This window comes from Heterodontus francisci, chromosome 41 (genome assembly GCF_036365525.1).
Source record: "Heterodontus francisci isolate sHetFra1 chromosome 41, sHetFra1.hap1, whole genome shotgun sequence".
In the NCBI taxonomy this organism is placed as follows: Eukaryota; Metazoa; Chordata; class Chondrichthyes; order Heterodontiformes; family Heterodontidae; genus Heterodontus; species Heterodontus francisci.
Genome location: NC_090411.1, coordinates 21,962,295 through 21,979,321, shown reverse-complemented (window position 1 = coordinate 21,979,321; position 17,027 = coordinate 21,962,295). Strand labels below are relative to the sequence as shown.

The 17,027-nt window shown below is 48.8% G+C and overlaps 3 non-coding genes across 3 annotated transcripts; all 3 read right to left on the bottom strand.

The window, feature by feature from the left end:
• Positions 1 to 6,229: 6,229 nt before the first annotated feature.
• LOC137354466 (U2 spliceosomal RNA) lies at positions 6,230 to 6,422 on the bottom strand. Its single transcript, XR_010970454.1, has one exon. It is a non-coding gene; the product is annotated as a U2 spliceosomal RNA (small nuclear RNA).
• A 1,423-nt stretch (positions 6,423 to 7,845) lies between these two features.
• LOC137354900 (U1 spliceosomal RNA) lies at positions 7,846 to 8,009 on the bottom strand. Its single transcript, XR_010970551.1, has one exon. It is a non-coding gene; the product is annotated as a U1 spliceosomal RNA (small nuclear RNA).
• A 7,154-nt stretch (positions 8,010 to 15,163) lies between these two features.
• Positions 15,164 to 15,354, bottom strand: LOC137354036 (U2 spliceosomal RNA). The gene has a single exon (XR_010970186.1). It is a non-coding gene; the product is annotated as a U2 spliceosomal RNA (small nuclear RNA).
• Between the last annotated feature and the right edge of the window lie 1,673 nt (positions 15,355 to 17,027).

Sequence of the window (17,027 nt, the reverse complement as noted above, 5' to 3'; positions counted from 1 at the left end):
TCCAATCAGGTTTCTGCCCCCGTCACAGTCCCGAAATGGCTCTTCAAGTCACAAATGACATCCTAATTGACTGTGACAAAAGGGAAATGATCCCTCCTTGATCTTCTCGACCTGTCTGCATCTTTTGACACAGTTGACCCACACAATCCTCCCCCAACGCCTCTCCACAGTTGTCCAGCTGGGCGGGACTGCACTTGCCTGTTTCCAATCTTATCCATCTAATCGTAGCCATTGTATCACTTGCAACAGCCTCTCTTCTCGCTCCCGCACCATTACTACTGGTGTTCCCCAAGGATCTATCCTTGGCTGCCTCGACACCCAGCTCTACCTCATCACAACCTCTCTCGACACCTCCACTAAATTATCAGACAGCTTGCCTGATATCCAGTACTGGACGAGCAGAAATTTCCTCCAATTCAATACTGAGAAGACCGAAGCCAGTGCCTTGGGTCGCCGTTCCAATCTCCATTCCCTAGCTACCGACTCTACCCCTCTCCCTTGCAACTGTCTGAGACTGAACCAGACTCTTTGCAGCCTTGGTGTCATATTTGACCCCGAGATGAGCTTCCAACCACATATCTGCACCATCACTGAGGCCACCTATCTCCACCTCCATAGAATCGGCTGACTTTGCTCATTTGCCGCTGAACCATCATTCATGCCATGTTACTTCTAGACTTGGCTCTTCCAATGCACTTCTGGCTGGCCTCCCACATTCTACCCTCCGTAAACTTGAGGTCATCCAAACTCTGCTGCCTGTGTCTTACTTGCACCAAGTCACGTTCACCCATCGCCCCTGTGCTCGCTGACCAACATTGGCTCCCGGTCAAGCAATGCCTTGATTTAAAAATTCTCATTCTGGTTTCCAAATTCCTCCACAGCCTTGCCACTCCCTACCTTTGCAATCTCCTCCAGGGCCACAACCCTCCAAGACAAATGCACTCATCTAATTTTGAACTCTCTTGAGCATCCCCGATTTTAATTGCTCCACCGCAGGTGGCCGTGCCTTCAGTTGCCTCGGCCCTAAGCTCTGGAATTCGCTCCCCAGAGCACTCCGACTCGCCACCTCGCTTTCTTCCTTTCCAGCGCCCCTTAAAACCAAGCTTTTGGCCATTTTCCCTAATATTGCCTTACGTGGCTCGGCGTCTAATTTTGTTTTATAACCCTGCTGCGAAGTGCCTTGGGATGTTTCATTATGTTAAATGTGCTCTATAAATATAAGTTGCGGTTGCATTTTCCTCAGTTGCATCTGTTCATTGTTCAGCCCCGTGGGACTAAAATTTTAATGTTTCTTATGAAATGCTGAAGCATAACACCAAATTTGATCTGTTTGTTTTCCCTGAAATCTGGCAGAACCGCAGTAAAATTAAACTCAGCCAGGACTTCTGATCCAGCTCACTATCCAATGGCTGCTAAGCAAAATGTGGTGGATCCTTTAGAACTTATGCTCCTCCTGACTTCGGCTCGCCCAGTAGTTTTCTTTGAGTTAGTGGACAACTAATAGCTAGAGCCTGCTCTGTTTGCAATGCAGTAACTCTTCCTGATCCCTGCCTGACGACTGTGGCATCATAGGAATGGTCACTGTTCTCTGAGATCATTGATGGATCACTGCCCAGCAGCCAAACTCAATGTACATTGCTTAACATAGGCTACTCTATATTTGATACGTGTAGAGCCATTTCTTACCTTCCGCCACTTGCTAGGAAACCATTATAACGGACAGAATCATACCGCACAGAAAGAAGCCATAACAGCGAGTCAACAGGCCTTTCGGCCCAACTGCTCTATGCCGACATTTATGCTCCACACGAGTCTCCTCTCCCCGGCTTCATCTAACTCGGCCAGCATACACTTATATTCCTTTCTCTCTCATCTGCTTATTTAGCTTCCCTTTTAATGCATTTATGCTATTTGCCTCAACTATTCCTTGCGGTAGCACATTCCGCTATCTTACCACTCTTTGGGTAAAGAAGTTTCCCCCGGATTTGTTAGTGCCTATCTTATATTTATGGCCTGTAATTTTGGTTTTTCCCCACAAGTGGAAACTTTTTCTCCATGTTCACAGGAACGGACCTGTCCAAGCTACTCCACGACTCTTGCTGCATAGCCCTGGAAATATTTCCTTTTCAAGTTCACATCCAATCCCCCTTTTGAAAGTTACTATTGAATCCAGTTCCACCACGCTTTCAGGCACTGCATTCCAGACCGTCATAACTCACTACTCGCCTTTAGCGTAGTAATAAGTCCCAAGGTGCGTCACTGGAGAGCTATCAAACAAAATTTGACACCAAGCCACACAGGGAGATATTATGGCAGGTGACCAAAAGCTTGGTCAGAGATATAGGTTGAAAGGAGCATCTTAAAGTGTAAGGGAGAAGTAGAAATGTGGAGAGGTTTAGGGAGAAAATTCCAGATGCTAGGGCTTAGGCAGCAGAAGGCATAGCCACCAATGGTGGAAGGATGAAAATCAAGGATGTGCAAGATCCCAGAATTTGAGGAACGCTGACATCTCACAGGCTGCCAGGGCTGGAGGAAGTTACACAAATAGGAAAGGGCGAGGCCATGGAGGGATTTGAAAACAAGCTTGAGAATTTTAAAAGCAAAGCATTGCCAAACTGGGAGCCAATGTAGGTCAGCGAGCGTAAGGGTGATGGGTGAATGAACTCGGTGATGAAGTCAGGATAGGGGCAGCAGAATTTTGGATGAGCTTCAGTGTATGGAGGGAGCAAGTTGCGAGGAAGCATTACAATAGTTGAATGTGGAGGTAACAAAGGGGTGGATGAAGGTTTCAGCAGCAGAAGTCCCGAGGCAGAGTTGTAGTCAGGTGATGTTAGGGAGGTGGTCTTGCTGATGGAGATGGTGCTTTATGTCGTCCAGTCATATCTGGCAACGATTGGCCCAACCAAACAGCCTGCAGACACAATGGGCCCAATGGCCTCCTCCTGTGCTGTATCTTCCTACGATTCTATGCATCGCAGAAAGGATATTTGTTCATTTCAATTAGGGCACTGTAATAATGGAGCAAGTCCCGATTCCATCTGTGTTGCAAAGTTGTATTTTTCGCCCCTACATAGGGAATGTAACAGATAGTAATTTGTAAAGAATGTTTGTACTTCAGCTGATCTTAACGAAAAGCCAAGAAATTATAATTTGTAAACTCCTTCATAATCTGATCTCTCTGGCCCTCTTAGGATTCCTTTGTAGCCTAGTGTGAAGCCAGATTCCATTCTTCGACTGCTTACTACTGCTCAGATGATGTCCTGTCTTGTGTAATGGGCAGGAGTCGGGGGTGCAGTCATGGTGCTGGCCCTTATCTCTGTGCCTGAGACCGGTTTGTGGCTGGAGGCTGCAATGCTTACTCAAACCTAACCTGAAGAAAAGACGAATGGTGCAGGGTTGTGAGTGGGCGGAACAGTCGCTTTTTAGGACCTTTTTGCAATTTACTCAGGCAAGGGGTGACTGAAAGAGAAACAAATATTTCTTCTCTGCTTTCGGAGCTTGCTGAATGGACTGGCTCCTCGGGCTCCTCCTGCAGCTCTCGGTCTTGCGTGCTCCTCATTGGCTGACACCTGCTCTTGGGGCCCATCTTCTTTGGGGTCTCTCCTACGACGCTTCAATGCCAGTGGTGCCGCTGCTCAGTCTCGCACTCTTCGACCCTCTCGGATTAGTCTTTAAGAGGAGTTGCTTTCAGTAAAAAAATTCCATCTCTAGTCACTGCTGAGACAACAATGGTGTAACAGCTATAAGATAACAGCTTCACACCTCTCTTCCTTTCAGTGATCACTGGCAGCCCTGATGCTCAGGAAATGCTGGCTCTGCACTGCAGTGCCGTGCTCTGTTGGATGTATTTTAGAGATACTGGTCTAGATGTTCTGTTTGCGCTGGATCGACTGGCTCCTCAGGCTGCCATTGCTGCTCCCAGTCTTGTGTGCCTAGCAGCTGTTCTTTGAGCCATCTTCTTCATCTGCCCTGAACTGCTGGATTTACCCTTTCTCTCCATCTCCGATCTTTGCTGTTCTTGATCCCCGGGATTCACGCCTACTGCTCCCCAGGTCTGTTGTTAATACCTGAGGCCACTCACTCTACACTTCCAGTGGACCATGGGGCTGAATTCCAAACCTCTCTCCTGCATTGATCGGTGGCTTCACCGAGCTGCCTCCAGCCTGCCTACAACTGAACTTCATCCCATTGTAACCTCCAGGTCCTCGGCCTTTAAAGTGGGATATGGCTAGTGAGTTGTTGTTGGGCCTTGTTTGTACCTTCTGCTAGAAACCAGACCTCCAGAGGCATTCTCGTTTGAATCAAAATTTTCAGTTGATCCAAGATGTCAGGATCCATTTTCAGGATGTAAGATGCACCAATTGGCTATTTCATGCTTCGCTACGACTAACACGTCTCCTGAACTTACTTCTTGGGAATGTTAGCTGAGCAGATCATTCTGCCTGAGGTGGGCCTAGTCATGTCCTGATGTTTGGATTGAAAGATACTTTGAGAAGCATACTGTTGCTGGCCACGATAACTTCTCTCCAATGTCTCTAACTCTCGTCTTCAACACTTTAATCCAGCAATTTTGGAGTTATCCTCATCAGATAGGGCTGATTCCTGACTGCCTTAATACAGTCCTCATGGGTGACTTGTATTTCAGGATGGCTGGCTGGAATGATGATCTCTTTATGGATTGTCTTCGCTCAGTTACAAAGACTCACAGACTGTCTCTCCCATGCCTGTAACTTGTTCCCCTTGACTTTTAAGTGTCAAGTAAACTAAGGTCAAGGTTTGCATCTCCGCCCCTGATCGCACTAAACAACACCCCACAGGAAGTGGCTAGCAAATTCTATTCTCCTGGGTGCACTTTGACAGACAATCAGTGCCTTGATCTAGAGCTCGATACGTGCACAGGGAAAGCAGCTACCAGCTTTGACGACTCGCGAACTGCACATGGGATAAGAGCAAGCGGACCCTTCAGACCAAGCTGATTGTTTATAAGGCCTGTGTTCTCAGCACCTTGCTGCATGGCTGTGAAACATGGGCGACGTGCAGCTACCAGGAAAAGAAGCTGAATAATTTCCATCTTAGCTGTCTGCAGCACATTACGGGTATATCCTGGCAGGACAACATCACAAAAGTGGCAGACCTCTCAAAGGCAGAGTTCCCATATGTGCTGGCACGGATGTAACAGACACGGCTTCGGTGGACGGCACACATCTGCAGGATGGAAGATGGTCGAATACCCAAGGACGTTGTGTATGGTGAAGTAGCCAGGGCCAGACGGAAAATGGGGCAGCCAAAGTGTGACATGAAGGCCCTAAATGTCGACTATCGCACCTGGGAGTCACTAGCTGGCGGAAGAGGGAAATGGCGATACATCCTGTGGACTGACGTGCACTACCACGACGACAAGTGGCTACAGCAGCTTGGCAACATGTGCCGATGCCGAAAACACCAACTCACAGCGTCACTTGGCAGCTAGACGTGCAGAACTTGTGGCAGAACCTGCCTCTCGAGGATTGTCCTTCACAGTCATCAGCAAAGGAGCAGAGAAGACACCCCACCTAAATCAATTGTTTGCTACGTGTCCATCATCTTCCGTAGATGGAAAGATGCCAACTTATGGACTGTCATTGCTGTTTGCTGATGCTCTCTATGTGTGATTGCCGAATTCTCCTTCCAGTAAATGCCACCTTTGCTATCATATTAGCGGGTAGACGTCCAGTCATGGACAGCTTCCTGGTTTTCAGACTGGCAATCTAAATTCCTAACAGGTACCCCGTTGGTTAGGGGAAACAGCTTTTCCTGATTGGAGTAGTTCTCCTGCACTGAATGTCGAGAGTACTGTTTCAGCTGCTTTGTTTTGTATGAGGAACTGTCTTGCGTCCTGCTGATGGACTTCCTTTGCTTGGCGTTGGTCCTCCTTTTGGGCTAATTGTGGTTTATTTCCTTGTACTGCGGCTCCCTTTGTGCTGGCTGCAGCTTAAGTTGGTTTGGAGGTTTGCGCAGAGTTTTATTGTTTGCACGCTGTGCGTGTAAGTTTTGTGCGCGTAAATAGATGAATGTGGCGGAGTAATGGGATGTTTAATTGTTGAGTGTATGTTTTAGCTTTCAAGCATTTGAAGGGTATGTATGATCTTGTGGATTTAGCCGTTTGTGAGTAGCTGTGTAAACTGTGCCAGCTTTGACGGGATGGTTGTACGTGGTTTTGTAGTTTGAAGTGTAGCAGCAGCAGCGGAAAGGGAGGTGCACCGTTCCCAGAGATACTGCAATACCAGGTCGATGCGTGGTGTGGACGGAGCAAGGCCCTATTCCATGTCCCTGCTCCAAAAATCAATTTAATATATGGTCCCCAGATAAGGGGCGTATCAGATATTAAACTGATAAGAACAGATTTTTTCCCCCCAACATGTACTTTATTCATAAAAATCAGTTTAAAAAAATGCATTACGAAACAGTTCAAAACAAAAGCGCAAAGGAAATCAGTTTTCTTCGATACAGGAGGGAGTTGCCTCACAACCTTTCCATTCCAATTTACATGCCGTGTACATTTTACAGCAAAGCCATATCTGGAGTATACAGCCTGAGGGGTTTCCCATGGGTCCAGCCCCTCAGTTCACTTCAGTAGGAGGACCTTACACAGTGGCCTTTCCCCATTGAGCCTTTGCGGCGTCTGGCCAAGCTTTAGTGCGTCCCTCAGCACGTAGTCCTGGACCTTGGAATGGGCCAGTCAGCAACACTCAGTCGTGGATAACTCTTTGCACTGGAAGACCAGCAAGTTTCGGGCAGACCAAAGAGGGTCTGTCACCGGGTTGATGGTCCTCCCGCAGCAGTTGATGTTTATCTCGGTAGACGTCCCTGGGAACAGAGGGTAGAACACAGACTCCTGTGTTACGGAGCTGCTCGGGATGAACGTCGACAGAAACCACTGCGTCTCTTTCCACACTTGCTTTGCAAAAGCACATTGCTGAAGGGGGTGGGCAACAGTCTGTTTCCCACCACAGCCACCTGGAGGGCAGTGTACGGAGGCGGTGATATTGCAGGCGCGCAGGAAGGATCTGACGGAGAGGGCCCTTCTCAGCACGAGCCAAACTACGTCTTGGTGCTTGTTTTGAAAGTTGTGATGATGAGGCATTGTGCCAAATGACTTTGGCAGTCTGCTCGGGGAACCAATCCGACAGGATGCACCTTCTCCTTTTCCCTTGGGCCTTGAGGACATTGCGTGCAGACCACTGCCTGATGGATTGGTGGTGAAAGGTGTTTTTCTGCACAAACTTTCCCACGAAGGATAGGTGGTACGGCACGGTGGAAGTGGATGGAGCATTCTGCGGCAATGTGGGCAGACCAGACCCATCCTTGGCAAGATCGGGGCCAGACAGAAGGTCAGCGGGTAGTGAGACTTGGTGTTTGCGTAGTTGGGTTGTAGGCAGAGCTTGATGCAGCGGCACACAAAAGTGGGCATGAGGATGAGGGGGAGGTTGTATAAATTTTTTTGTCCCAATCTTTACGTAGAGGTTTGAAGATGGTGTCCGTGCAGACAGGGTCCATTTTGGACGTGGCGATAAAGTGTAAGATGGGTCGGGTGAGCGGCGTGGCACAGAGTAGGAGTGGGGTATGGGGCGGCAGACAGAGCAAGAATGTGAGCATCTGGCAGCTGATGAGCAGGTTATTAGGCGCAATGGAGAGAGAGAGAGAGAGAGAACGCTGATACAACATGCTGAGTGTGTGGAGAAAAGATAAAAGAAAGGTTAGGAATTAAGCAGAAGAGCGAGTACATGCAAAGAAAACAGTGGGAATAAATGATGGCAACAAAAGAAGCTGAAAAAGACAGTAAGTTCTAATTTTGCTTTGTAAAACCAGGGGAGAGCGCGAACGCAGTCCCCCACTACCACAAATTTTGCAGTCGAGTATCCCGCATTTGGGGACATCGCAGGCGTCAGCACACCCGAAGTGCAATGGGCTAGCCTCGTCCTGGGAGAACCACCTTCTTGATCATGGTCTCTCCCCTGCCAGGTAAGTATGCTACATATTGCCACACACTGCCACCTGACATCACACACCACCTCTTACGGTCTCAAACACTCCGTTTTTACACATCGCCTTGTCACTCCATTCACAATCTGCTGCTCTTTGTTCACGTCAGTTCTTGGCAAATATTGCAATCTATCATTCATTACACCTTCCGACAAAATGCCGCACGGATCCAGAGCCTGCAATGACGTTTGAATATTGCCCTTAATAGGAAATCAGCACCCTCACCCCACCCCCTCAGCTGCCTTCCTTCAGGCCGCGAGGCGTTTTCCAGTAAGAAATCCCTAGACGTATACATTGCAAAGGAAGGAAATGCTTGGCTTCTCTTCCTTTCAAACACCATTCACAATCTGATGCCTTCGAAAAAGCACTTTTCAAGTTTTGCACCACAACACCAATAGGGACATAGGGAGAAAGTTCTGGCCGTCAAGTCTTCCTCACTTGTCACATTCACTTCCTTTGCTTGAAATATTTCACCAGTTTCCCAAAGCCAGCAAACCTACCTCCCTTTGTTTAACTCTGGCTTTGCAATCTATCTTACTCTCTGCAGTATGATCATTGTCCACATAGCCAGTAACTGATTCAAGGAGAAGCCACATTAAAAGGTTGAAGAAAACAGAGACATTTTGTCAAAACTTTTCGTCTTGCACTCATCAGGACAACCTGCAAGAATACCAATGTAAGGGAAGCAACAAATTTATACTGTATGAGAAGAGACTGCTGATTGGTTGGCAAGGGGACTCTGATTGGTAGAGGCGTTGACAGTTTTATGGTGACTGACAGTTAACTGCCAAGCTTTGTTTGAAATTTGTGTGGCGCATTTGCGTGTACTGGAAGCTACATATATTAATACACAGGGGCCTGTTCTTTGCAGACAGAAAGAACATGTACACACACTGCGCCTATTTCAGGGAAACAAAATATGTGACAGTCATTTGCTGGTTCATTCCTCAGGGCAATGCCTTGACCAATCAGAGTCAAGCTGCCTGCTTTAAATTTCTCCATGGCAACGCCTCTACCAATCACAGTCTACTTGCCAACCAATCAGCACTCTCTTCTCATATAGTATAAATTTGTTGCTTCCCTTATGCTTGCGAGTTGTCCTCATGAGTGCAAGACGAAAAGCTTTGACAAAATTTCTGTTTTCAGCAATATTCAGGTTGTAGACACGCATCTACATGTTTCCTAACATCTTTCGGATGAGACATTAAACCGAGGCCTTGTCCGTCTGCCCTCTCAGGTGGACGGACGCAAAAGATCCTGCGGCACTCTTTCCAAGAACAGGGGGCTTATCCACCACGACCTGGCCAATTTATCCCTCCATCGACAACACGAAAACAAACACTACCCCGTCATCATCACATTGCTGTTTGTGGGAATTTGCTGTGCGCAAATTGGCTGCCGCCTTTCCTAAACTTCAAAAGTGCTTCATTGGCTGTATTTGGGATGTGCTGTGATCGTGAAAGGCGTTATAGAAATGCACATCATTCTTGAAGGTACCCGAGCCATCACGGCAGGAATCCTAAATTCCTCCAGCATGGTCGGTGCTTCCAGCGAGGCTTCCTTGTGCTGCGTTCGAGTCAGGCCTTAAGTCAAAATGATGTCTCTTGTGGCAGGGAATATCTACGAGGAACCGTGGCATTTTCCTTCAAGAAGAACCGCATGGCCTCAGCAACAAATAAAGAAGTAACTAAGAAGGTTACTGCTCCAAAATTCTGCTGCCCGTGTCCAAGCTCACACCAAGTGCAGTTCACCCATCGCCCCTGTGCTCGCTGCTTGAGCAGCACCACACGTTTCAATTGCTCATCCTTGCTTTCAAATTCCTCCATGGCTTTGCTCCTCTCAACCTCTGAAACCTCTTTGCGGCTCACTCCTCACCGAGATTCTTTCACTCCTCCAATTCTGGTCTCTCGAACATCGCGGATTTTTATCGCTCCACCGCTGGCGGCCGTGCCTTCAGCTGCCCAGGCTCGAAGCTCCAGATTTCCCTGCCTGAGCCTCTCCGCCTCTCTACCCTCCCTTAGGACGCTCGTGGAAACCTACTTTGGTGACCAAGCCTTTGCACATCTGCCCTAATACGGCCTTACGCGGCTCGGCGTCCAATTTTGCTTTCTGACACCCCTGTGAAGCGCCATGGGACGTTGTATTACGTTAAAGGTGCTCTATAAATCTTTAATTGGTCTGGAATGCATATTCTGACAGGATGGTGGAAAGAGACTCAATCATAAGGTTGGAAAGGGAATTTCAAGAAACAGTTGGAAGGGAAAAAATTTGCAGGGCTATAGGTAAAGAAGAGACAGGAGTAGGACTAATTGTATTTCCCTTTGAACGAGCGGCCATAGGCACAATGGGCCGAGTGGGCCCCCCCCCGCCCCCCGCGGTGTCCGGTTGTATATGTCGGCGGCGGCATCCTTCCACCAACGTAAGATGATGGACGTGCAGCAAATCCATCGGCGATGCGATCGTTTCACGTGCTGCACTTTGACTGATGGCTGAAAAGGCCAATCTGTGAGAGACAGGTCCTGCCACAAGTGCCGCATATGAGGTGGGGTTATCAGGTGCCGTTGTAGGGTGCTGGTTTGCGTGTTGGCGCCTGCTGTCACGCTGCTGTAGCCACTGGCCGTCGTGGTGGCGTGCACCAGTCTGGGGTAATGTCGCCATTTTCCTCTGTTCTTGGCTAGTGTCTCCCACGTATGAAAATCGATGTTTCGGGCCTTCATGTCACGCTTGCAGGCATCCTTGAAGTGGAGCTATTGGTCTTCTGGCTCTGCCCACCTCGTCATATAGAATACCCTTGGGAATGGGTCGTCTTCCATCCTGCAAACATGCCCGCGCCAGCAAAGTCACCTCTGCGTGACGAGTGCTGGCATACTCGGGAGATTTGCTTTTGAGAACACCGTCGCATTCGCGATTTGGTTCTTCCATGAGATGCCGAGAATACGCCGCAGACATCGATGATAAAAATGGTTGAGCTTCCTTTCTTGACAGCTGTAAGTCGTCCATGCTTCACAGCCGTACAACAAGGTGCTGCGAACACAGGCCTCATAAACCAGCAACTTGGTCCAAAGTGCGAGCTTGTTATTTTTCCATGCACGTTTTGTGAGTCCGCCAAAGGTGGTAGCTGCTCTCCCTCTGCGTGTGTCGACTTCTGCATCAAGAATCAGACTGTCTGTCACCGTTGATCCAAGGTTGCAGAATCTGCACTTCCAGCGGAGTGCTGCTTAGTCCGATCGAGGGCGTAGATGTGACACCCTGCCCCAGAACCACAGTTTTCTTGCCACTTGTAGTAAGAGGGAAGAGGTTAGAGGCATGGGAGACACGCTCCATGAGTGGCTGTAGCTGAGTTTCCGTGTGGGCCACTAGCGCGGCATCATCAGCGTAGAGGAGCTCTCTGATCAAGACGTGCTGCATTTTTGTCTTCGCTTTCAATCTGGATAGACGCTAGAGCTTGCCGCCTGACCTAGTATGCAGGCAAACTCCTTCCATATCTGCAGGGAAGACAAAGGTCAGGAGCGTGGAGACGAAAATACCAAACAAAGTGGGGGCTCGGACGCAGCCCTGTATCGCTCCATTCTTCATGCTGAAACTGTCGGAAGTGGAGCCACCAAACCGTACAGAACTGTGCACGTTGTCATGAAAGGAACGGGTGAGACTACAGAGTTTTGGTGGACAGCCAATTTTCTCTAAAATCATGTGCAGTCCTGCTCAGCTGACGGTGTCAAATGATTCCGTGAGCTCTACGATAGCAAGGCATGTCCTGTTCCCGACACTTCTCTTGCGGCTGGCGTATGGCGAAGGTCATGCCCAGTGTAGATCTGTCAGCACGGGAACCGCACTGTCCTCCTGGATACACTTGATCTGCCAGTAGACAGAGTCTTTCCAGCAAGACCCCAGTGACTCTGAGGAGCGAGATGTCCCTGGCAAGTAGTTGTTACGGTCTCCTCCGTCACCTTTGTTTTTGCGTAACGTGATAATTTCTTTGCATCACACATGTCCTGAGGAAGGATCCTGCCCTCCAACGGCGAAAGAGGAGGTCACGAAGGTGTGGCAGTGAATGGGATTTTCGTGCTTAAGCAATTCGGTTGGAATTCCATCCTTGCCGGGTGCCTTTCTGCGGGCAAAGGAATCAATGACCTTTTCAAGCTCGAGTGATCCATGACAGGAAGCTGCAGAAGAGCGTCAAGCGCAGGCTGGGAGATGCCCGTGTCACGGGAGTACAGCTCACAGTCGTGTCCAACCCAGTGGGACATCTGTTTGCTTCTGTCGCTGAGTACTTGACCGTAGGCCAATTTCAGAGGGGCAACTGTGGTAATGGTAGGACCAAGCGCCAGCTTGATCCCATCGTACATAGCACATAGATTCACACTGTGACAGGCAGTGTGGATTTCTGGACATAGGTTGCTCCGGTGTTTATGTGCGCAGTGTCTCCCTGTCTTTTGCACGACTGCCTTGGCTACTTTCAAGTCATAGAGTGTTCTGGCTGTTGGCTTTATGTTGTGCATCAGGTAGGCGCTGCTTTTTGCTTCAATGACAGATGTCATCTCTGCTGAGTAGGTCACAAAGCAGTCTTTGTTGCGTGTTCCACCTTTACCAAATGTCACTGCTGCCGCTGTGTCATAGATGATTGAGCCCAGAGATTTGCAAGCTTCATCAATTTCAACATCGGCTTTTCCTGGTAAACCTTTAGCAGGTAGCAATTGCTCGAGCGCCAATGCGAACTGCTGGCACTTGGCATCATTTCTTGTAGCAGGGATGCCGATGCGTGGCGGACCGTCCTGTTTGGAACTGTGAAACCTTTGGGCTTGGGCCCTCACTTTGCTGCTGACAAGAGAGTGGCGATGGTAGGTGCGGGCATGGAGAACGCTGGGCAGATGGTGTCTTCTGGTGACGATCAGGTCAAGTTGGTGCCAATGGCCAGATCTTGGATGACACCATGACACCGCAGCTCTGCTCCATAAACCCAGTCCTGCACCACGGCACTCACCCGACCCATCTTACACTTTATCTGGAGATCCGAAGTGGAGCCTGTCCGCACAGACACCATCTTCAAACCTCTAGATAAAGCTTGGGGCAAAAAAGTTAAACAACCTCCCCCTCATCCTCATGCCCACTTTTGTGTGCGGCTGCATCAAGCTCTGCGTACAACCCCATTCCGCAAACACCAAGTCTCACTACGTGCCGACGTTCTATCTGGCCCCGATGTTGCCAAGGATGGGTCTGGCCACGTTGCCGCAGAATGCTCCATCAAGTTCCACCGAGCCGTACCACCTGTCCTTCGTGGAAAAGTTTGTGCAGAGAAACACCTTTCACCACCAATCCATCAGGCAGTGGTCTGCACACAATATCCTCAAGGCCCTACGGAAAAAGGAGATGGTGGATCCTGTCGGGTGGTTCCCCGAGCAGACTGCCAAAGTCATTTGGCACAATGCCTCATCACCAGAACTTTCAAACAAGCACCAAGACGTAGCTTGGCTGGTGGTGAGAAGGGCCCTCCCCGTTACATCCTTCCTGCACGCCCGGAGTCTCGCACCCACTTTCCGCACGCTGCCTCGAGGTGGCTGTGGTGGGGAAGAGACCGTTGCCCACCTCCTTCTGGAATGTGTCTTTGCAAAGCAGGTGTGGAAAGAGATGCAGTGGTTTTTGTCGAAGTTCATCCCAAGCAGCTCTGGGCTGTTCCCAGGGAGGCACACTGAGATAAACATCAACTGCTGCTGCAGGACCATCAATGCAGTGAAAGACGCTCTTTGGTCTGCTCGAAACATGCTGGTGTTCCAGCACAAAGAGTTGTCCACGACCGAGTGTTGCAGACTGGCACATTCCAAGGTCCAGGACTACGTGCTGAGGGACGCACTAAAGCTTGGGACAGACCCTGTAAAGGCTCAATGGGGAAAGACCACTGTGTAAGGTACTCCCACCAAAGTGAACTGAGGGACTGGACCCATGGGAAACCCCTCGGGCTGTATACACCAAATATGGGTTTGCTGTAAAATGCACATGGCATGAAAAATAGAATGGAAGGGTTGTGAGGCAACTCACTCCTGTCTCGAAGAAAACTGATTTCCTTTGCACTTTTTGGAATGTCAGCTTGGTACTGTTTTGAACTGTTTTGTAATGCATTTTTTTCACAGATTTTTATGAATAAAGTATATTTTTGGGGGGGAAGAAGTTCTCCCGGGACCAAGCTAACCCATTGCCCTTTGGGTGTGCTGACGCCTGCGATGTCCCCAAATGTGGGATACTCGACTGCAAAATTTGTTTATGTACCATCTTTGCTCAGTTACAAAGACTCACAGACTGTCTCTCCCATGCCTGTAACTTGTTCTCCAAGTAAACTAAGGTCATGGGTCAAGGTTTGCCTCTCCGCGCCTGATCGCACTAAACAACACCCCACTGGAAGTGGCTAGCAGATCTACTCTCTTGGGTCCACCGTGACAGACAATCAGTGCCTTGATGTAGAGCTCGATACGTGCATAGGGAAAGCAGTTACCAGCTTTGCCGACTCGCGAAATGCACATGAGATAAGAGCAAGCGGACCCTTAGGACCAAGCTGATTGTTGAAAGGCCTGTGTTCTCAGCACTGTTTATAAGGCCTGTATTCTCAGCACCCTGCTGTATGGCTGTGAAACATGGGCGACGTGCAGCTACCAGGAAAAGAAGCTGAATAATTTCCATCTTTGCTGTCTGCGGCACATTATGGGTATATCCTGGCAGGACAACATCACAAATGCGGCAGTCCTGCCCAAAGGCAGAGCTCCCAAGTGTGCTGGCACGAATGTAACAGACGGCGGATGGGACACGTCCTCAGGATGGAAGACGGACGAGCACCCAAGCGCCTTGCGTACGGTGAGGTAGCCAAGACCAGAGGACAAATGGGGCAGCGTGTACTATCAGAGCTGGGAGTCACTAGCTGGCGGAAGAAGGAAATGGAGCTACATCCTGTGGACTGGCGTGCACTACCACAACGACAAGTGGCTACAGCAGCTTGGTGACAGGCGCCAAAAACAACAACTCACAGCGTCACGTGGCAGTTTGACGTGCGGAACTTACGACAGAACCTGCCACTCGAGAATGCTGCGAGCAGAGGAGCATGTACAGTTTGTGAACATTTAGAATACTGTTTTTAGATTTTAAAAATTCCCTGAAAGGGAGGTGCACCGTTCCCAGAGATACTGCAATACCAGGTCGATGCGTGGAGTGGACGAAGCAAGCCCCTATTCCATCTCCCTGCTCCAAAAATCAATTTAATATATGGTCCCCAGATAAGGGACGTATCAGATATTAAACTGATAAGAACAGATACTACACTTGATCTTAGCCAAAAGGCCGAGAAGCGATACCGGTATAGGTTACGGTGTCCTCAGGCCCCATTTGCCCTCCCTCTTTTACGTCAGACTGATTGTGTCCAAAGACGTATAACTGCTGACGGTTTCACTGTCGGCATATTTTTCTCTGGATTTCTAATTGGAACAGAAGATTAGTTGACAGAAGTTGCTGTTTTTTCCTTTGTCAGTGAAACTGCTTCATAGGTATGTAGATTGCCAGTATTCTACCAATCAGATGGGAGAGGGTTGTGCCTGTCCACACGTACGTACGTCATTGTCAGAGGCTGCTGTGGAACATAAACTTTTTAAAGCAGTTGCGTGTCTTGCAGGGTGTGAGTGACCATGCAACAACCAACTGTGCAGAACTGCACACGCAGAATCATAGAATGGTTACAGCACAAAAGGAGGCCTTATGTCGTGTCCGTGCCAGCTGTCTGCAAGAGCAACTCAGCGAGTCCCACTCCCCGCCTTTTCCCTGTAAATTGTATTTCTCGTCAGGTAATTGTCCAATTCTCTTTTGAAAGCCATAATTGCATCTGCCTCCACCACACTCTCAGGCAGTACATTCCAGATCCTAAGCACTCGCTGCATCAAAAAGTTTTTCCTCACGTCGCCTTTAGTCCTTTTGCCATTCACCTTAAATCGGTGTCTTCTGGTTCTCGACCCTCCCACCAATGGGGACAGTTTCTTCCTGATCTGCTCTGTCCGGACCCCTCATGATTTTGAACACTGCTATCAAATCTCCTCTCAACCTTCTCGAAGGAGAACGGCCCCAGCTTCTCCAATCTATCCATGTAACTGAAGTCCCTCATCCCTAGAACCATCCTCAAAAATCTTTTCTTCATCCTCTCTAGTGCCTTCACATCCTTCCTAAAGTGTGGTGCCCAGAATTGGACACAATACTGCAGTTGAGGTCGAATCAGTGTTTTATAAAGGTTCACCATAACTCTATATGCCTCTATTTCTAAAGCCCAGGATCCCGTATGCCTTATTAAGCGCTTCCTCAAACTGCCCAGCCAGCTTCAATGATCTGTGCACATATACCGCCAGGTCCCTCTGCTCCTGCACCCCTTTAGAATTGTATCCTTTATTTTGTATTGCGTCTCCTCGTTCTTCCTACCAAAATGTATCACTTCACACTTCTCTGCATTAAATTTCATCTGCCACGTGTCCGCCCATTCCACCAGCCTGTCTATGTCCTCTTCAAGTCCATCACTGTGCCCTGCGCACCCAAGTCGAGGTCATTAACATAGATCAAGTAAAGCAGTGGTCTGAATACTGACCCCGGGGGAACACCACTATATACCTTCTTCTAGTCTGCAAAACAATCGCTCAGCACTACTCTCTGTTTCCTGTCACTCAGCATCACGCTCATCAATTCTCTCTGTTAACTCATCACAAAACTCAATCAAGGTCGGGAAACGCAATTTGCCCTTCTTAAATTTGTGCCGCCTTCCCTTCATTAATCCACATTTGCAAAGCGACTGTTAATTTTGTCCTGGATTATCGTTTCTAAAAGCTTTCCCAGCACCGAGGTTAGAATGACTGGCCTGTAGTTGTTGAACTTATCCTTACACCCTTTATGAACAACGGTGTAACACTGGCAATGCTCCAGTCATCAGGCCCACTCCTCCTTTTACCACCATCTCCTACTATTTATATGCCTATAGAAGACTTTTGGATTCC